At 43.4% G+C, this 22,878-nt stretch overlaps 1 protein-coding gene across 1 annotated transcript in view; it reads left to right on the forward strand.

Annotated features, from left to right (window-relative positions):
* The window catches only part of SMIM14 (small integral membrane protein 14), a 402,244-nt gene that overhangs the window by 79,474 nt on the left and 299,892 nt on the right, over window positions 1–22,878 (forward strand). The window contains exon 2 of the mRNA XM_085642242.1: window positions 6,111–6,160. The gene's annotated coding sequence lies outside the window, so the exon portion shown is untranslated. The remainder of the gene's footprint in view (window positions 1–6,110; window positions 6,161–22,878) is intronic.

The raw sequence follows: 22,878 nt of genomic DNA on the forward strand, positions 1-22,878 counted from the left end.
TTACGCTCTTCAGCTGCGGCGGCTCGCTAACGGGCGTTCGCGACGATTTTCAGCACTCTCTTCTCCACAGTAGAACTAGAGGCCTTGAAACTCACAGGAGCCTCACCTGCAGATAGAAATCCTCGCTGGGAGGAAACAGAAGGCTGGTGGTGTAGTCTGATGTGCCTGAGACTCCAGCAGGAGGCTAGCTCTCTTCTAGCCCTTGGGTGATTGCTGTAGCAAAAATAAAAGTCCTTTTCCTCTTCTTCCAAGTCCAGTAGTAACCACTGCAGGCCAGTCCAAGAAACAGCACACAAGCACAAGGACAGTCCTCTCCTGCAGATTCCTTCAGTTACACGGACAGAGGTTCTTCTTGTTGTCCAGGAGCAATACAAATTGTAGGGGTTTGGGCACAGATAATTATACCCCAAAAGTCTTTGTTCTCAGGAGCTACAAGTCACTGAACCCAGCCAGAACCAGTTCTGCCCAGTCCTGGAGCACTTTGTTTACCAGGCTGCATCCTTCCTTTCAAAGAGAGGGGGTCTGCCATCAGACGCACAGTGGGAGGTGGAGCCAGCATTCACCTTGCCAGGCACAGCCCTATTCAGGTCCAGGAGCTACCTCTCCCCATACTCCAATGCAGATCTCTCTATTCAACCCAGGTCTGACTCAGCCTGCCCTGACCCTCCAAACAGCCAATACACATAATAGCAGAGCACACTGGAAGGCTTAGGCAAGAAAATACCTTCTTCCTAAAAGTGGCATTTTCAAACACAGAATAATAAAATAAACTTCGCTAAAATATGTATTTTAATATTCTGAGCTCAGGCATACTAAATTCGTTTTTCTACCATTTTCTGTGGGTCAGTTAGGACTATAGAATGTAATAGCCAAACCTCCCATTCTGGCCTATGGAGAACAGGTAGCCTTACAGTAGTGATAAACGAAATTGGGTGTAATTCACTACCAGGACATGCTACACACATCAGAGCAAATCCTACCTTACACATACAATGCACCCTACCATAGGGGTGGCTTACATGATGCCAAGGGAAGGTTCAGGGGCTGGGAAGTGGGTGCACTTCACAGCCAAGATGGCAGTTCTAAACTGCACACAGACACTGCAGTGGCAGGACTGAGACACACTTTACAAGCTGCTTCTGTGGGTGGCGCAAACAAGCGCTGCAGGCCCACCAGCAGCATTTGGTTTACCAGCCCTGGGCACACACCGGCCACGCTATTAGGGACTAACAAGTAAACCAAATAAGCCAATCATGGATATACCAATTCACATGTCATCTTTACACTGGGAGCATTCGCGCTGTGGCACTGAATGGCAGTGGCACAGCGCCCAGAGCATCTATTACCAGCAAAAACAGAGGAGACAACAGCGAAAAATGAAAGGGAGACCCACGCCAATGGTGCCGGGTCTAACAGTAAATGATACGTGTGAGACAAGAAATAATGTTGCAAGGTTCTTATTTGAAAGGCACACAGAATCACAGTCACACTTTAGAGTACAAGGATATGCGCATTATGTGCCACAATGACAGACCTATTTGCTATCATAGATGGGCTGATTTCCGTACATTGTTGGGCAGGGGCTAGGATGGAAAATAAGGAACATGGGAGGGGGGGCAGGTGGGAGTGAATAAAAGCCACATAGAGGGGCATATGGATGATGGACTGAAAACACAAGCACTCATATGGAGTGCTTGACCCTCCCTCCCCCACCCAAAAAAAAAATGAAGCTCCAAAAACAGCAGCAGTGAAAGGACTCAAGTACTTGGTCCATGCTCCGGGGATGGACAAAACACAATAAGAGGACATGACACACACACCATGACAAACAGGAACTAATCAATGGTAATCAATTGGCATGGTGAAAGACCCCTGTATGTAAACAAAATGTCTTGTAGACCCAGCACATGCACTGTCTAAACGAAACCTAAAAATTATTCTTAGAACTACTCAATAAACGGGGGTCTTGGGTTTACAATAGATTTCTCTCAAGTATCTGCCTTAGTTAAAACTAGCATTTGCAATGCAATAGGTCTCGCATTTACGCAAGTTTAAGCTATTGGCATTGTAAATGAAAATGCCTTTTTTTTAAACATAAATAAAAGGCATTGTCATTTACAATGCCAATAGCTTAAACTCGCGTTAATGCGAGACCTATTGCATTGCAAATGCTTGTTTTAAAAGGCCTCAATATTTGAAAATTACATCCTCCCACTTGCAAACAGGAACTTAGTTTCCATATATTTAGCCCCCCCCCCTTCAAAGAACTTGTTTGCTCGCACCGGGTAAAATGCCAAATCGGTGGTGGAATGTAACAAACACGTAAAACATATGTAACATACATGCATCTTTTGTTCATATGAGTTAGGGCCTACATCATCTTCATTGGCTTTTGGCTAGATGTGCGCTATAGAAATATTACATACACACAAACATACCTACAGACATGCCTACATACATACATACACATATACAGACATACATACAGACATACCTGCATACAGACAGACATACCTGCATACACACGCAAAAACCAGTAGATAGGGTTGTCCCATAGAGGTAGAGCTGGTTTTGATAGCTGGGTGGTCAGGGTTCCTATTGTAAACAGGGGCCTGAAGATTGAAGGCTTGAATTTTGTAACTCAGTCAGCCTTTCATTCTTTTAGGGCATCAAAATGAGCACCGCTGAGGGCTGCGAGTGGCGCAGTAATCCCAATGTTACTGTTCATGAGAGATACCGTCTGCATTGAGATTGCCACTCATGGGGAGATATCACGACTTGACGTTGAGAGGTTTATCTGCGAAAAGAATCGAAAACGTCCGTGTGAAAAAACAGCTGAGAAACATACGGGAATCGGGCGGGCTAGTTTCGTAATATTCTGAATTCCCACAACAAAGTAATAATTATACCGAGGGTTTTGGTCCTTCCAGGCGCTAGAATGTACACTAAACTCTCGTATCACCAGTAAGCCGTCCCGAGTTGGAAAACGCCTTTTAACATTGCCATTAAACTGCAAGAGTCTGCTAACAAGAGGTAGTAATGACTAGTAAAGCAAAGCCGGCACGATACGGACATCCGCGCCTTTCTGCCCAGTGAAGACACGGACAGTGTCCTCCTTTCTGTGCTGGCAGCTGCCCCCCCCCCCCTTCTTTCTATTATTCCCTCTCTTTCTGTCTTGCTCCTCACTTACTGAAAAACGTGACTTGAAGAAACGGTTCACAACCTCTCTTTCCTTCTTTCATTTAGTTACTTCCCTGTGAAATGGATCCAAAAAAGAACAAGCTGTCTCTGTGGAGCCGACGGGGGGGCGGAAAGTGAAAGCATGCAATGCGTTTGTGAGCGTGGTGGGAGCCAGAGACGAGACGCCATGTGGGCGTGCCGGTGGGAGTGTGTGAAGCCGAGGAGACACTATGTGCGTGCACATCGGATGTCCGTGCGCGCACATGGTTTGTCTCCCTTCGCTAGGAAAAGCCACAACAATAGAGTCTCGCCAAGGCGAGACCTAAAGAATGAGAGGCGATTTTTGGCCCTCCTCCTGTGTAGGTTGCAGTCTCCGGCATCTTAAATGACAGAGCACTTCAAAGAGAGAGAGGAGAGAGAGGAGAGGAGAAGAGAGGAGAGGAGAGGAGAGGAGAGGAGAGAGAAGAGAGAGAAGAGAGGGAAGACAGGGAAGGAGAGGGAAGGAGAGGGAGAGAGAGGGAGAGACAGAGCGAGAGACAGAGAGAGAGAGCGAGAGAGAGAGCTCCTTTATTTGTTTGTTTTTTTATAACCTTAAAGTGCCGTGCATAAAATATTTCATTTGTCATTTTCTAAAAATATATGCTGCTTACAAAACTTAGAATTTTTGCCAGACCCGTAAAATATTTTACATTTACCTCAATATGTTTATCCTTAATATAAAATCACGCAATACTTGTTTCTAATTGATTATTTCCTTTGTAGTTCATAAAAACTGTCCCATTATGTAGCTCGTTGCTGTTGTAAGTCCACTTTTTGGAGGAGATTACTTATTCGTGTGAGGAATTTTACCCCTCGACAGATCAATATATTGGATGAGCCCTCCATCCAGCAGATGACGGCTTGTGAAGGACTCTTCATCTCCCGAGAGGCCTCTGTAACAGACCTCTTTTGATTGTCATTCTAAAACTTAGGGAGGCTTGGAGTAGCAACTCTGTAAAGCAACAATGGCAGTCAAGCAAGCTAAGGTAGTATATGCCAGTGACTAGCAAGTCTAGAGTATTCTGAAGACAATTACAGCCTTCATACGAATTGTGGTGAACAATAAATGTGATGTTTGTCCCAATAATACCATCAAAGCTAAAGCTGAAGCATCCTGTGCTGATCCTAATGCGCAACCTTTTTGTTGTTTGTTTGATATATTCTGCTGTTTATGATGGCATAAATGGGGTGGTGCATGGATCAAAATCACAAACAGATCTTATCGGAAATAACTGCCAATTTTTTTGTTTTTTAATAATTGCATTTATTAATTTTTAAATTCTCTTTATTAATTTTGCAAGCACAAAGAAAAAAAAGTGAGCAAACCAAGGCATTAGTCTGACTAGTACAGCCTTATCATTTTCATCTCTATGGTCCCTGTAGTTGATTCACACTAGAATTCTCAAATCCCAAACAGATGTATCCCCTTCTGTCTCTGTAACATGTTATTGTTAGAGTATCCGGGAGGAAAGGGGCCCGTAGCCATCTGCTACACCTCCTGCCTCCCCAGCTTCTTCATCTGGGCTTGGGGTCTGTTCTCTATCAGAGAATCAAAGTGTCCCAGTCCTTCATATATCCTATTGTTTCCCCCTTTTCGAATTGAAATATTTAGTCCACAGATTTTTGTACATTTAAGTTGATATTCTCTACTTCCATTGACCACTCTTTCCTTCCCAATATGCTCGTCCAAACACCATTCACATGCTTTGGCTCTCTTGTCTACCATCAAGCAAAAGATTTATTGAATTTATAAGGCATATTTTACAATTTCTGTGGATATTCTGGAAGAAAAATGAACCTGTTAAATATATTCTCACTGACAATTGCGATTTATATAGTTGTAAGTATGGGTAAGTGTTGATGATAAAAAATGTATAAATGCATAATTGAAAAAATTAAGAAACAACTGGTTCAAGCAGTTGATTTTGGACTAGGGCTGGTGTCCATTAAAGCAGAGAGTAACACGCTACCAAACTAATAATATGAAAGCTAGTGTATTTCTTTCAAGATAAGTAAGTATTCATTCCTGGTATTCATTTCAGTAAATTTTCGAGAAAATTGATGAATTTGTGATATTTGGTCCGAAACCACAAATGCAAAAAAATGCACATTTAAGCTGCGATATGCTTATGCTGGAGATTGGTCTCCATGCTCCCATATATTGTGCGATGCAAATATAGTGTGAGGATATAGATGCGTCTACAGATCACAACTGCTGAATTATACCGAAAATAATGCTTTTATAAGTTCTAGTTTAAGTGGTGTACATGGAGAGGTGTAGATGCCCTAATATAGACTGTATATAAACTATGGGTTGGGCATGGCTGCCACCTACTAGAATTAATAGTTCATGCATAAGATACCATAAGTGCTTAATTTGTAAAAGAATAAGTGCCCGGGCCCAAAGGTGCTGAATACCAAGGCTGCCCAGACATGGTTCCACCACAAAGCTGTTCCATCCACCACCATGTCCGTTGCATTAGCACTTTTGATCTTGTTATCTTGTACGTGTTTTTTTACTTCTTAAGTGGCCTGCTGTTTATATTTTAAGGGTTTTACTCTATAAAGCTATTCATATCTCAATGCTTTTTTTGCAGTAATAAACATCTTCACTTGGTCATACAACACACTTTTGTCGTGGGCCGCCAAACTTTTTGTGGCCCATCGTAAGCTAAAGATTAAGGATTACCTATCATAGGAATAGATGAAAAACTGATTTATTGATGTCTGACCTATACAAATATTGTTTCCTGTGTCTCATAATTGATATTTTCCAGTGTTATAAATTGTATTTTGTATGAGTTTATGTGATACTTTCGGTGTACCTGTAGTACTGTTTCAAATTCTTACAACCTTTACATAATATTAGATTTCTTTGTTTTTTCCTTCAGCTTCCAGACCAACCAGTTGCATTATCTTCTTCCAACCTAAGACAGCTAAGGTAAAAATAAGAAAAATCTTTTTTTCGCCTTTTTTTATAAAATCCCGTGGATCTATGCGGGTGTAATTTGCTTTTGTCAAACCGTTTACAGCAGCCTCAGTTTCTTCTAACAAAAAGCTGTGTTTGACTGCATGCTCCTCAGATGCTTAGTTTTTAGGTTATTTTGTGAGGGAGGAAATCTTTTTTTCCCTTGATATATGCACGAGTTATGGTAAACTTAGAAACGGACGAAGGCATGCCACTCAGTTGTGGATGCAAGATCAGTTTGCAAAGTCAACACATGAAAATAACGCCCCACACTGTACATGTGAGGATTTGGTACGAATATTCATTTAGGTATCAAAAACCCATGGCTTTCTTCTGGATCAGGCAAGAATTTGGGCAACCCCTGTGCCTTTTAATACAAAAGAAGGAGACTCCGACAAGCAGTGACGTACAGCCAGTACCCGAGGCTGACCATGCTCAAGATTCCATTTCGGCGACCTACTCTGGTGGTTTCTCAGATATCCCTCATGAAACTGAAGTGGAGTGATCTTGGGGTCCCTTGCACAGAGCAGACAACATAAATTTGATATGGGACAGTGTGACAATGTATGCTTTTTGACATCAATTAATGGGAACGTTTTTGAAGAGAAGGGTCAGGCAAGCCTCGAAGTGTACTCGAAATGCTTGCTGGACTAATTCTTTAGAAAAAGTTATTCAAAAAACATTTAAAAGCTTTTCACAGTAAACATTTCATATAGTACTTCCTTCAACCCAGCATCAAGTTATACTTTTGCAAGATATTCATCGTCCAGTACAGTAAGTTAGTTGCTTTACTATTCTAAAACTGTAACCCGAGAATTGACAAAAATGGACATTCCAATAAAAAGTGCAACATTATTTCAAGTGAGGCACATGAACCACAGCGACACAAATGATTTTCATTCTTTACGCCTCTCCATAAATCCTAATCCTTTCGGATGGGCGATTCAAATACTTAAATATATAATAAGCTTTGTTGTGGTACTGTTGAATATATACACAGGTTGTAGCAGCTGAGAAAATGGGCATCCAAGAAACTGTTGGTGACAGCTCTTTGGATGACCGAGCCTGTGAGACTGTCCTTGCTCCATTTTCCGTGATGTATTCTACACAGGGCACCCTGAAAATGATACAAGCTACACAAGAAACAAGGTGTTAGCTTGAGGGTCATGCTTGGCAGCTGTTGTCTGAAATATTCATCTGTATTGCAATTGGACATGTGATCTGGTAATTCAGGCAAAGTAACCCAACATAGTCTGTTCATCTGTGATTTGTAAACGGTCTCTACCACTCAAGGTGCTACATAAAATCTAATAAAGATAATTTAAGAGATGAGGTGAACATGTGGTATCAAATGTTTGCCACACACTAATGCTTTATACATTGACGAATCGCGCTGCAGCGGTAAAATACTGCCAAATTGCACTGTTTTAGAGAAATTTACATATTTGAGTAGTTGTTTTGTGCACTAGCATCAACCATTTATCAAAGAACCCTTCTGTGGGGGACATTCTTCCAGGAAAGTAGAGCACTTGAAAGTGTGATATTCCCCACTCAATGAGCTATTACTGAAAATGTGCTCATATTTTCTGCTGGTGATAGCGCCCGAGAAGAGCTTTGTGGACATTTCATCTGGCAGCAGTCTGCCACATGATCACCAACTTTTTATCATGTCATTGATGTAGCCAAAACCTTAGGTATGAGAAGACGCCTTCTCTCTTCCACATGAGAGACTGGTGTAATTTTCAAAAGATCTCAATATTCCTGGTGTGAAGGTGAGGAGCGGAAGAATGGCATTAATAAAGAGTTTTTATACTAAACACCATTCTGTAGATTTTTTTTTTTTGTATTCAAGTATTGTTAACCAATCGGAGTTCATATTCATTTTGTTGACTTTAGAAGGATGAAAGAGCGAGTTGATTTGGCATGCAGACTGCTTATTGACCTAAACAGTATGTGCTTTACCCACTGAGCTTTATTAAAACACATATGCAGAGTGTGTGGTAAAATACAGGCTCACAAAAACAAACTTGAATAAAATTGGTACTTGATATTGTACACATCCCTGCAAAGGGGAACTCATAAACTACTGCCTTACTTTAAATTTATTTACTGAAATACTGTGTCTGCATTGTTGATCACTTCCAAACAACTTGCTAGTGATACTGTTGTTGAATTTTACTGTGCCCAATACAAGATTGGTGTAATTATTATCATAAAGTGATACTTCAGGATTCCCCCGTGATGACACAGAATAAACTTCACATTAACGTCCAAGAGGAAGATTATAATACACAACTGGAATGATCAGAAAAACCTAGATGTACTTTTATTTGCAAAACCTGCGTAGATTTGTCTGTGCAACGCTGTACATGGGGGAGTGAGGGGGGTGTGTGTACGTGTTATACATGTATGTTACACAGTAGTGGTCGCCACTGTGTAGCTATGGTTAGGTTACAGTTTTCTATAGGAAGAGTGTTTTAAGTTTAACTGATAACTTTGTCACTCTTTGACAAAATTTCACACAACAGCAAAAAATAGTTCATCCATGTCTGCACCTTTATTGACATTTTCACGCTGATCTGTTAAGCCGGGGCAAGAAAATGGGCTGCCTCTGTCCCAAAAAGTGTGATTTTCTATGTTATTTCCCATAGGAAACTTTGTTCTCTGGTACAGGAAAAAAAGTGGCTCAATGAGAATTACCCAACATTTGGCAAAATGTTATAACTTTACTCAGAAATTGCAATTTTTGTGATATGTTGTAAATCCATTCAGCCATGTTAGCATTAAAGAGGGTCTCGGGTTGGGCATAAAGGGGTTAAAAAGTTAGGTTTTTCTGCACTGTTACATTGTTGGTGTCCAGATCTGCTCTCATTGGCCAATTTTTATTCATTGGTTACAGCATGAACATAGAATATGTTGTAGTAGCCATTACAGGACCGAGGGGCATGCTCTCTGTGTCTTGAAAATAAGTGTCATGCACTGAAAAAACACAACGGTTAAAGTGCCTTTATATTTCAGTGTTGAACTGAGACACAAACTAACGTTTAAAAAAAAACAAATCCCTGAAATACACCAGTTATAGTTTAGTGAACTAAATTTCACACAACAGCAAAAAATAGTTCATCCATGTCTGCACCTTTATTGACATTTTCACGCTGATCTGTCAAGCCGGGGCAAGAAAATGGGCTGCCTCTGTCCCAAAAAGTGTGATTTTCTATGTTATTTCCCATAGGAAACTTTGTTCTCTGGTACAGGAAAAAAAGTGGCTCAATGAGAATTACCCAACATTTGGCAAAATGTTATAACTTTACTCAGAAATTGCAATTTTTGTGATATGTTGTAAATCCATTCAGCCATGTTAGCATTAAAGAGGGTCTCGGGTTGGGCATAAAGGGGTTAAAAAGTTAGGTATTTCTGCACTGTTACATTGTTGGTGTCCAGATCTGCTCTGATTGGCCAATTTTTATTCATTGGTTACAGCATGAACATAGAATATGTTGTAGTAGCCATTACAGGACCGAGGGGCATGCTCTCTGTGTCTTGAAAATAAGTGTTATGCACTGAAAAAACACAACGGTTAAAGTGCCTTTATATTTCAGTGTTGAACTGAGACACAAACTAACGTTTAAAAAAAACAAATCCCTGAAATACACCAGTTATAGTTTAGTGAACTAACTATAACTTCTTCATTGCTTATGACTTCTCATATTACATCACTCATGACATATTAAATTACATTATTGCGGACATACAACGCACATGACATCTCAGGATTTGGACTTAATGCCTATGCATCTCCTAGGCCCTGCACCCAACCCACTGCTAGTATCAAACCTCTACTGCACATGATCTTCATCCATGTGTAGTACAAGTTTGACAGCGGGCTAAGCCAGTGGCCAGGGTCTGCACTTACCCTTCCACAGTCTGCCACCCCCACCATGCATTGACTTTGGACAGACACTGTGGAAGTTGTCTGTAAGGCCTGGTGTCACGCCAAACTGTGCCCCCAACATACAGTGGGGTTGCTTATGTTGTGGTAAAATAGTTGCATTCCAGAAGGCCCAAATAGTCCTTTAATTCTCCTTTGTTGAGCTAAAAAAAAAGTGCTTTTGAGATGGTCTAGTAAAAAAGCATGTTCACAGCAATGCTAAAACCTGCAAGGTTGCAGCAGCAAGCGTACGTAAAAATATTACAATTAACGTACATATTTGAAATTTCCAATAATCAAGCTGATCACCAAAGAGAGTCTGTAACATTGGACTTGACGTATGGTTTGGATTTATTTATTTGTAAGCCCCACAGTTCTGCTGTTCAGAATTATGGTGCTCTGTCTTTGCATGGACATCTTAGCAATTAACGAATATTATTTCCTTATTATTATTTTTTTAAATAAACGTTTGGGAAGAATAAAACGTAAAACTGCAAAAAAGCACAGAAAAACATTTTTAACGTGTTTCAGAAGGCCGGTGAATTTTGTTTCTCACGAGTGGTTGATGGCATGATGTGCTTTCGGTTTCTTTTGGGGCTCGCCTGCTCTCTGTACCTGTGTCTGGAGGCGTAGAAGACTTCACCCAGGGCCCATACACTTTAGCCGTCTAAGGGAAGAGAGACAGGACGCAGCCAAGTCCTGTGATAGCGTGCACCTTTCCCCAAACTTAGGGCCTTATGTAGGTGGCCTGGCATTTACCACTTCATAAATACCGAATCATACCGATTCGGTATTTATGAAGTGGTAAATGCTATGTAGGTAATTAGTCGGTAAATATTACCGAATCGGAAAAATTCGGTAATTACCGAATCGGTATTTACCGATTCGGTAATGAGGCATACCTTCCCATTGATGGGAAGGTATGCCTCATTACCGAATCGGTAAATACCGATTCGGTAATGGGGGAGCACATGCAAGGGTGGCAGGGTGTCACATTGACACCCTGTTGCACCCCTGATTCGGCCATGTGTGCACATGTGGCACACATACATGCCCTAAGGGCATGTATGTCTGCCACATTGCACACTTTAACGTGCACAAAAATGTTTTTATTCACCTATTCGTCATTTACCACCAACCTTTAGTTGGTGGTAAATAACGAATCCCCACGACACCCACACACTTCCCCTACATCTCATTTCTGTATTCGGAATTTACCGAATCGGTAAAATTACCGAATCGGTAAAATTACCGATTGGGTAATTTTACCGATTCGGTAAATTCCGAATACAGAAATGATCCCCCTACATCTCAGAAGCCTAAATACCGGTCGGTAACGGTATATTTACCGAAAATCGGCCGTTACCGACCGGTATTGAGCTACCTACATGAGGCCCCAAGCAGGGGCGTAGGAGACACTGAAATTCTGGGGGGGACAGGGACAACCTTGTGCACTTTCCAGTGACCCTATACAAATCACCGCCCGTTAAACAAATACAATCGCATACTTTCGAAGTGAAATATTGAGAAAAGCAGGCATGTAGTCACAGTTTTCATGTATGCTTTATTGTTATTTACATTCATATAGTAATGAGACCAAATGTTTAAATAAAACATATATATGAATCTTGCATCTTAATGCACAAAGCAGACAAAGGCCGCTGACTTAGGGTGGGGGCGCCGTGTTTGCAAGTGCATTAGGGTTTGAAAAGTACCTGCTGCTGCATTCCTGGTCTCCAGCAATTTTCAGGCAACAATAAAAATGTGAAGATAACTTTGGTGATTAATGTTCTTTTTTTGAGAGAGATCGAAGGCTTGTCTAGTGAAAGTTTTAATTCAATAGGTCAGTGAGTTACTGCTTTTGTCTGAGATATTCTTTTGGTATTTGAAGTTTATAAGTTAAAATCCTAACATTGAACAGTGAGCTATTAACCGTCATCAACGAGCTGCATAAAAACTTCAATGTATAGATTAGAACGTTATGATTTTTCCCCAGTCTTTCCCTATCCTAATGTTGGAAAATGGGTTCATTAGGATAGAAATCAATTCTGATTATTGAAGAGAACCCCCCAACCATGGTGTTATGTTTTACATTCTGAGTTTGTGTTTCTCTAGTGTTGCAAAGCCACCCTGGGCACTCCCCAACTTTTTGCTGACTGGTACTGGTGGTACCTGACTGACTGACCCTGGCCTCTGCCTAAACAGCCAGTGCTATTCTGAAAGAGGCACTTAAAAATACAGTGAAAACACCTACATACACTAGGGTGCACTATAGGTTAGGGTACCCCTATGATTGGCATGACCTCTCCTATAAGGCCCTAGTACATAATAGGGCAGGGGGATTAGACCTACTTTTAAGTCCCTAGAATATAATAAGGCATGGCAGTTTAGAGGCCAGCAGCCCTTTCTGCGCTTGCATGTGTGCACTGCTGAAGCCTGAGGTCAGTTTAAAAGTAGCCCTGTGTTATAGGGCTGCTTTTAAAATGCAAATTGTGCCCAAACTAGACTTTTGGGTTTGGGGAACTTAAAAATCGATCAACTACAATGTTGGGGCAAAATTAAGTGGAAAAATGTTTTCCACTTAACTATGGCTGTATCATTTTTGCCACATAATACATCATCTGCTGCATAATCTAACGATTTCCTCCAAAACAATTTTGTAGCTCAAACGGATCCCAAATTACTAAAAGAAATGTGACTTGTGTTGCTGTGAAGTTTAGGGCCCTTTGCAAGGGTTAGTAAAGAAAACAATTCCTAAGAAAACAATTGGTCCCAGACACTCCTAATGACTCTCAAATTAATACCTGTAGGAGAGTGTAGTATGCAATCAATTCATACAACCAAAAATGTATAATGTAAAGGCAGATTCAACAGGGAAATCTCATAGATAAGAGGCCAACCAAAGTCAATTAAATTGCAAACATCAATGTATTTCCCGCTGAATCATATTCATAAAATGCAAACTTAGGGGCTGACTACGATGGCAGGCAGACTTCAGTACCACCGCCATCGAATCGGGGAATGGGACCGCTGGCCTTCAAGGTGGAGGTCCCACGATAGGCATTACAATGCGACTGCCACTACGGTGTTCGCAGTGCCTATCTTTTACATTGCAGCAGGTGCTGCTGGCTGCATCATCCGCCGCAAAATAAAAAAAAAAGGAACATGTTAAATTTATCGGTGCCTGCCACATGGTGCAGTGATATGTTGTGGGGCATCATAGATGCCCCCCAGGACCCATGTCTGAGGGCCAGGGGTAAAGGGGCCTGCTACGGGCCCCCAATGTCCCTTTCACCATCATTTCCATGGCAGGTGAACTGCCATTGATAAGCTGGCGGGTAAGGGACATCGTAATCCCTGCTGCGGTGCATGGTAGGAACCACCAGCATTGTAGGAACCACGAGCCCCTCCACCACACCGGCGGGCTCAAGAAGCCTGTCGGGTGCGTGGTGGTTGGTCTTTCCGACTGCCAGGTAACCAACCACCATTGTAATATGGCGGGCTGTGATGCAGTCACCAATGGCGGTGGCACCGCCACCGACGGGGTGACGTGGCGGTCCCACTGCCATTATAATCACCCCCTAAGTTTGGTGTGCATGCAAATCCTACATTGCCAACCCCTGGCAAGTTGCACTGCTAGTGCTGGAAAAAGGCCAATGGAGGTACCAATGGGTGAGGTGGACTGGCCTCAAGGGTCTTGTGACCTCAGTGACAGATTCACTGTCGATCTAGGATGTGCTTCTTCATATGCCTGCCCGTAAGACTGGAAGTGAACTGCAGTTTGGATTGTGGTGGACAGGTCCACCTGCAGGTGCTAAGACACCTGGGCTTCTAAGGTCTATCGGGCCTTCTAAGGTGTAGCATCGGAATAAGCTCTGTCAGGAGTGTGGTATGGTGAACTGGTCATGAAGGTCTGAACATGGTTCTCCAGTTCCAAATTCAGCAGCTCTGGCCAGAGTGCCACATTCTCTCCCACACTGAACACCATTCTGCCCCACTGAGAGAAACTCGCACTGCCTTCAGCACAACTCAATTGTGCTGCGACTAAATTCAAATTATGCACTAGACAACAGTAAAATGCTGCCTGAAAAAAATGAATTACACCCTGGAAAAAGCAAACACTCATAGGGAATGCAAGAATAAGCAAATCATGTGAACTGTAATCAGAAAAAAACATGGTTACCTTAACGGTTTTAAACTCATTATTCAGAAATCAGTAAGTGATTTTGCCTGAAAAGTTCAAGACATGGCTACAGGACCAGGAAGGGACCCCTTTCAATGTCCATTGCTTATATCCTTTCAAAATGTATGCAGTTTGGATTAAAAAAGACCACATCCCCAAACACAGAGCCGCATTTTATAAGCTAAAATAATTAAAAAGTTGAAAACGATCATATTAAAACGTTTCCACTCTACCCATCAACCAGGTATTGCAGTCCCTTTAGGAATGGCGCACTTACCCACCCTGGGAAAACAATGTTGTTCAAAGAAAGAAGACAAAAAGAAAGTAGCGCTTTCACTGGCAAACTCTGTAAAGTGGCGCTAATGTGGGTGTAAATAACAGTCTGGCCTGTCTGCTGTCCACTCGGTATTGCTTTATTTAGGTATTTAACTATTTTTTCTCTCCATTCCGAGGTTTTTCTTTTCAATAGAAAACGGTCAGAAAATGAGGACATTTACAGCCAAAGTGTAGAGCCTTTTTTGGATCAATTTCACAGGGGAGCAAATAAAGAAAAGGAGAGGCAAGAGAGAGTACCTTAAGAGCTGCCTCTTGAAATCAGCACGTAAGCAGGAGCGAGACAGAGACAGAAGGAGATGGAGGAATAAAGAGAGGAGGGCAGCCGCCAGAGGCAGATCAGGAGGAGTGGACACGGTCCTTGCCATGAAGGAAAAGAGGCAGCGTTTATTTTTTCTCCGTTCTCTGCCTTTCCCAGAATGGCTGAGCCTTCCTGCAGCATAACAAAAGGCAGAGGGCGGGTGGCCTCTTACTCCAGGCAGGTCAAGTGCAGGGCCATTAGGTAGCGCTTTCGCGTGCTAATGGCCCTGCGATAACAGAAGGGAGAGGGGAAATTCCTTTGTCCCCTCGTCCCCCCCCACCCTTGTCCCCCGTGTCCCCCCACTCCAAAATCTGGGGGGGATATATCCCCCGCGTCCCCCACACTTCCTACGCCCATGGCCCCAAGTGCCGTAAAGTAAAATTATGCGCCTCCTGAGGGCCGGTTCCCTGAGTCTCCCAAATGTATCTCACAGGTTTTCATGCCCTTTGGGCGGATTGGGGGCCCGCAGGCATCGCAGGGGCTGGCTGCCCCTTCTCCAAATGTCTCCCGTGTTCATTGCACAATGGTCACTTCTTTGCCCATTCCATTTGTAGGCACCGGTATGCTTTAAGAAGGGTACCTCCCGTGTGTCTTACCTGTGAATAGTTCGGTTTGTGAGAATTTACGCACAGTTTTCTAAGCCCCTGCCCACATATCGGTTGTATCTGTTTAGTGGCTTCCTCGTAGTGCCACAAATAGCGGGACGTCACCAGGCCACACATCTCGCCATAAGCCTGAGTATGTTTCTTCCCCTTCCCCGGAAACTGGGATGTGCACCTCTAGCACTGGTGTTAAAGCTGACGTTTCACCCGGGTTTAGTTTTCATCCCGGCAGCTTGTATTTTGCGCTTAAGAAATCGGGTTGTAATATAAACTTCTCGAACTAGGATTCTGTCGGAAAGAGTGGCCTGTTGTGTAATGGATGCCCGATAGAGCGCGAGCATAATTCTTTTTGTATGAGACATCACGGTTGTGACTGCGAGGAAAGCATATTGTGGATTATGAAGCAAACAATCCTATTGTATTTCGCTTTTTCTTAGTGTCTCAGAACATACAACTTAAATGTTCGTTGTTATGCTTTACATTTCGATAAACGTTTGTTTGAGAAAAAAATGTATTTAGGCGACAGCATGCTCGACTTTCAAACCAAGTGCAGTGTAGAAAGGACTGACTATAAAATAGGAGTTACCATAGACTAACAATATTTACTTCAGCGCTGTGCAGGTGGCTGGGGCACCGTCCTCTGGGACTCCGAATCTTGTTCATAGTTTAAAATTTGCATGTTTTTGTCTCGGTCTTGTGATTTCAGAAGAAAGTTCGGCTTTCATATCCGACTTTCACACATGTAGACTTTCAGAAGCGGCGAGGAGTGTATTTCAACTTTGCATAGCACACTCGTGTGTGGACCGTACAAAGTGTAACTTAAGGTCACGTCATCTACTCCTGGCGCAAACAACGATTGAATGTTCTGTAATAACTCTTCCAGGCTTTCAGGGCTGATCACAAAACCTATTTAACTCCTTTTGCCATGGAAAGTTGTGCATAGGGCGCGTGATCATGAAGAGGTCAGAAGAAACGGAGCTTTAGCAGACAGCACTGCTGCAGACCCACATGTATACCAGGAAATTGCATGTCAGACGCTCTCAAATCGCAGCCCTTTGCCTTTTAAGGTCATGCCTGGGCAGCGCATGTGCTGCTTTGTGGCATGCTGTATTGAAGTATGGAATAGAAGCCCCCCCCCCACCCCACTCTCCGCCTATATTGGTCATTGGCTTGTGTCATTGCCCTTCGTAAATGCTGGCTTCTGATTCGTTAATAGGCTTGTTAGTCCCTCCTTAGTACCGCCTTGTCTTCATTTGTAACCTCCCCTTTACTTCTGTCGTTACATGGTATGTCTTTTTTAGTCTGTAAGCACTATTTCTTTTAATGAGTTTCTTCTACTGCAGGCACGACATGCTTTCCTGCAGCATTCAGTGCGCCATGCGTGCTTTCATTTTCCGAGCAGCCCGGGGCAACAGCGGCCGCTGCTTTGAATAGGTCTGGCAATTACAAGAGTGTGAGCTATTGGCATTGTAAATGACAGTGCCTTTTATTTATGTGTTAATTAGCAAAACAGATAAATAGAAGGCATTGTCATTTACAATGCCTATAGCCTAAACTCTCACACCTGTGAGACTGATTGCATTGCAAATGCTTGTTTTTATTGACGCTGGTCTGCTTTTAGGTGGAGCCCACCAGACAGCGGAAGCTATCTGCTTGCAAAAGACCTATTGTGGGCTTACCTAGAACATGCAGGGGCTTTGAGCCCGACCATTGTTTGCATTGCTACCCCTAGACCTTGGAGTGTGAGGATAAAGATGATGTCACAGATACTATACTGTCAAACCAATAAAGGGATCTGACATCTCTTGTGTGAATAAAACTGTTGAAAGTTTGATTACACAGGTTGGGTTAGAGTTTACGGGAAATCCAGGTGTCAGCAATGAGTGGGGGGGGAATGCTGACCACGAAAGAGGTCCTTCTCTCCTTGCTGACCTATAAGACTCCATGGCCTCCACCCCACCCACTCCTGATGCTATGGAGCAGTAATCACTGCTGGTGCCCCCTGTACTTATGGTTACCTTTTTAGGACAAACTGCCTATCCTATCTAGTAGGGGTACAACACCAAGATGCTGTACCCTCTCTACTGCCCTGCAGGTGAACTGTACAGCTGCAATAGCATTGTTACCCCTAGCCCTTGGACAAAACGAGAACAAAGATGGTCTTACACACGGCACAGTAAATTACAAAACTATTTTATGGAAAAAAACTGTATCACAAGTTTGTTTACACAGGTTAGGCTAGCTTACTGGTGCACCAGGTGTCAGTGGTGAGTTCATTGAATAAAAGACTTACATCCTGAGAAAGCAGCAGCTAGCTGTCTAGTTGGTGGAACACCAATGCGCTCCAATCCTGTACAGCTCATTCTCATAAGGTGGTTTGCTACCCCATCATGGTCCAGAAAAGACAGAGCAAAACCCTGGCCATTCTCTACTGTTGCTCAGGATTCCAATTGTCCCTTGAGGAATTAAGGAGAGCCTTTGTGTCATCTCAGACCCCACTGTAATGACTCCCATTCCGTCCATCATTTGTTCCTTTTGCTTTTCCCAGTGACCTGAGGCATTTCCTTTTGGCCCGAGATCCAATATCTGGAGGCCTTTGCTGTTGTATAAAGATTTAGGATCACTCTCCAACTCCCCCAATCCTTGAGGATTGCACCTTGCAAGGACCCTCACCTGAACTAGCTCCTCTCTATTAAGTACATTCGGCCACTCCGTAGCCTCCTGCCAATAAGCAGGAAAATGGCCACTCCAAATTGAGACACATGCACCCCATCTGATATCAAGTTCCTAAAAGGCTGTCTACTCAGGAGACATTGTGTAGTGAAGCCAAACCCCACACTGCTTCATAAGCGTCTTCATAGTGAGGTTAATCCTCTTCCTGGATAGCTCAATTTGATCGACCCCAAGCATTCCTTACATGGGATGAGTTTTGCCCAAATTATTTCAGAGTGCCCCAACAGAGCAGTTGGGATGGGTTGAGTCTGTTTCATGGTATGCTGTAAGGACCCCTCCCATAGGGTATACAGTCGTTCCCCCCTGGTGGCTGATTTATGCATCCAACAGTAACTACTTGTGCACTTAAGGTTCCAGCATGGTCCATTGTAAATTGGGTTCCCATCAAGAAGAGGTCAGTGTTAGAGAACTTTTGGTTTCCTCTCCTAAACTTGGGCAGGGTACTTCCCTGGTCACCAATAAGTCGCTGATCATCCACATAATTGGCACCTCTGCTTGTGAACAAGACAAGAAGTGATCCCCCTTGTTGCACATCATTTTTATGGTAATAAATGTAAGGGTCCAGCCTGCATGGGCCTTGGCACTGAGGCTCGAATTTTCAATTTTGATGCTTCAATGCAACGAACCTTTCACATAATAAAATAGGAAAATCCATGCTTGTCATTTGGAATGAACAGGAATGGGTTTGTATCTTGTTTGTAATTCCCATATACCAGCCTTGCACACAATAGCTTTAGAGACTCCTTGATTGCAGTTTCAAACTAAAATATAATCCCAGCACTAAGGGTGTTATCCAAATCTTGACAGATACAAATGCAACCCTTTTGAAAATCAGGTTTCTACATACAATCTGTAACCGGTTCGTATTGTAAATTCTTTGAACTGTGCTGCAACAAACCCATCATGCAGTACCGTCAGGCCTTCAGTGTTGCTCTTTGGCAGACAGAGTTTTGGCGCTACTGTCATTACCTAGTTCCTGCCAGAGGAAACCGTAGCAGCCCTCCCTTGAGTTCCAGATTCACCCAATTTATATCGGCCACACTGCCACCTTCCTGTTTAAGGTAGTACCCCTCGGCAGGCCCTCACTATAAGCAATGTGGTAGGCTTCCTGCGATAAGCATGCATACATACATACATTCCAATAACCGTGTTACTGGCACTAGCTGATTCCCACCAGAGGATGCGATGGTATCCCTATGTGATCCCGGTTTTAACATTCCCTCTGGGTCAGCGTTAGTTTGTAAATTCATCATAATTCACTGCAAGCAAATATTGTACACGCTAGAGATTCAGCATTAGTCACTGTACACAACGATCATTTCACCATAAAGGTGGCTATATTGAAGCCCTACTACATGATACAGTGACATCCCTCTTATGAGAATCGGGTTCTAACCCATCCTAGACTAACTTGTCCCTGCGTTGTAATTCACTATAATGAACTCTGCACATTCTAGAAATCCCAGCATTAAATGAATGATGCTGGAAAAATTTGTATGTTCTTTGTAATTTGCTGCAATTGCAACTCATTAGTGATTCCATAACAATAGAAGTTAACTATAGTAGCCCACCATAAGGGCATTACCTGATCTCCAACCCTTCTTAGTGATTCAGGTTCAGGCATACCAATTACAACAGGACCAATTTGAACTCTATTGTAATTACAAAAGCTTAGTAGCTTTTTAGATTCAGTGATTGTCTTTAGAAACAAAATTTGTGTTTCTTAAAACGTCACGTTTGTGAGTTGTAGTTCTCTGTCTAGCTGATGAATGATGCAAAAGTAACCCTCCTTTAAGGTAAGGGTCGATCATATCCTTTTTTTATGGTCCTACTGCCACATGCTATTTCCTCCTAACAATTCTTCTACTTGGCTGTTTCCATAGCTGAAGAGATGGGTCTACGTTCTTCAGTTAGACAAATGCTGAACTACACTAAACTATTTGCAGCTGCAGATCCAAAATAAATACGAAAATAAAAAATGTGAGACTTCCAACTCCTCCTCCTTAATGCATGATTACAACCATAGACATGGTTCCTTGAATGAATCCTGAACAGTAAACGTTTATAAATCCCCCTCCGATAAACTGAAAGAGACATTCCAACTGCCATACGCAAATAAAGCAGTTTTCCATCCACAGCACAAAGGGCACAGTCGACCATCCAGAATATCAACAAGAAAACCTCTACAGTGTCATATTCGAGGATCCAGAGGCAAAGTACTGCCACATGTTAGTGTGCACGAAGAAGGATTGCAGAGTTTCCCTGTGGTTATATGGGGAAGGACCGCAGGAAAAATGAACTTTGCTTAGAGCTAACCAAGCACCACAGCCTCCCAGTGGTCAGCTAGGAGCACAGCAGTATGCTTAGGAATATGGCGGTGAAGGTAAGTGAGGCCTTGTGTCTCGGAGTGCCACACATTCATGTGGACAGCAGATTGACAGAAATCTGGAGTCGTATGATGCTCCTTAGCTTGGGGAGGCAGCCCTACCCCCTCAAAGACCGAGAATGCTCCACAGCTTATCTTGCCACGTGTTTTGCTACCAATAGTGTTCGGACTACGCTGACAGCTACCACAGTGCTCTCTGCTGCTGAATGGAAAATGCAGACCACAAAACCGGCCTTGTCCTACTTGCTAACCCCACATAAGACCCATTGCTTCACCTCCACCCCCCACTCCCAATTCTGTAAGTCAATGAACAGAGAAGGAGCCCTCTGTACCTACTGACTATTCTATCTAGCAGGGGAGCAGCTCTAAGATGCTGTCCGCTCTATATTGCACTACAGGCGACATGACCAGCTGCATATCATTGGTTAGCTTTCGTGTCACTCTGATTCTCTTTTTCTATTTGATGGCTTTTTTGTCAGTCTTGTGTTTCGCATTCTCATGGGTCTAAAACAAAAGTAATGGATGGAATGCTTGAATTAATCTCAGCCACTGGTAATCACTCAGTGCCGCATCCCAATCCATTGTTATTTTCTACACCATGCCACCTCAGTTTGAACCCAGCTATATGCAAATCAGTCTTGACCCTGCTTCGATAGGAACAGTCCAGCCTGAACTGCCAACCTAGGTCCTCCCTGAATTGGAACACAAGCAAACAGTCATGAATGACCTCATCTTCTATTCTAGAACAACATCTGTCTGGCGCAAAACCTTTGCTCACCACTTCAATGTACGTGCTACTAAGAACATTCCGTACGGCACTAAGCTAACTATAGCACCCGCCTCAACCCTGCGAGCTGACCTCCCCATCACTCTCTATGAAAACGGCATCGTTTTGATCCAGGCCTCGACCAAAAACTTGAATAAATTTGCAGACCTTTTTACCCTCCTCAGAAACCACGTGCATGACACTGGCAGGGTAATTAACTCCCGCCCTGATAAGCCCTCGTCCAGCCCATCCTGCCCATCCAACGTGGCTAGCCACCCACAAACCTCTCTAAGATCTTCCAACACTGGCTACCCTAACCTCTCCAGCAAGTCTCCCGGTCTTGTCAACAGAATCACTTCTAGACATTTGGTCCAATCCCTACTAGCTCCCCAAGTAGACCATGTCACTGGTACGCCCTCACTGAACTGCGATACAGGTCGCGCTTACCTTTCCCGCACCGTTGAGTCTTCACCCAGTCCTTCCAGCATGGCCAGCCACCCATTAACCCCCCTTAGGTCTCCCATCACTGTCCACCCGAACCACTCCAGCACGTCACCGGCCTCGCCAACAGAATCACCCCTAGACCTTCGGTCCCCTCTCTACTACTTCCCCAAGTAGACTATGTCACCGCTACGCCTTCTAAGACTTATGATGCAAGTCCCGCTTGCCCTTCCTGCCCTCAATCCAACCCGCAAAGGGGCTCCACGATAGATCCTATGGTTTACAACACAGGCCATACTAGTACCCCCCCCCCTTATCACCTATTCACGCTGTCAGAACTGCTCTCGAACCATTGCCCCCCTGCCCTCTAGCACCTCCTTATAATGACATTGATTCTCTGCACGCCAGAGCTGCCAAACATACCCAGAGCATTCATATTTCCATCCTGGAGCTAATGAACCTCCTCCACCTCGCTGAACTCTCCCTCGCCAACCTCATACCCCTGCCAAACCCCACTCCCCCACATTTGACAGAGCTCACTAAACCACCTCTTCCGCTAGCCTTGAGACATCTTCGCCCCCACAAGCACCCATGCCACCTCTCAGAGGAAGAAACCCGTGCTCTTGTCTTATCCTACAACTCCACCTTTGCCACTCCAAGTCCACTAGATCTCACTGAAATGGAAATCCTTGCCATCCTCCGAGACTACAACTCTACCCCAGCTATCCCTCATCCTTTAGACGCAAAGGCCGAACACGCCATCTGCACGGTTACTATTAACTCCAACAGACCAGCTACCCTCCGCAACAGAATTGTGGTCAAGAGTAATCTAGTGCCTGTTCACCTGTCCGCCCAGACTCCCAAACCTCCTTCCAAATCCTTTCTATCTGGTCTTTTAATTAATTGCCGGTCGGCAGCTAAGCACGTCGCGGATATTGCTGATCTCATCCTCTTCAAAAATCTCGACTTAGCGATCCTTACCGAATCATTGCTCAACAAATCCTCATCTCCATACCTG

This window comes from Triturus cristatus, chromosome 2_2 (assembly GCF_964204655.1).
Source record: "Triturus cristatus chromosome 2_2, aTriCri1.1, whole genome shotgun sequence".
Classification (NCBI taxonomy): domain Eukaryota; kingdom Metazoa; phylum Chordata; class Amphibia; order Caudata; family Salamandridae; genus Triturus; species Triturus cristatus.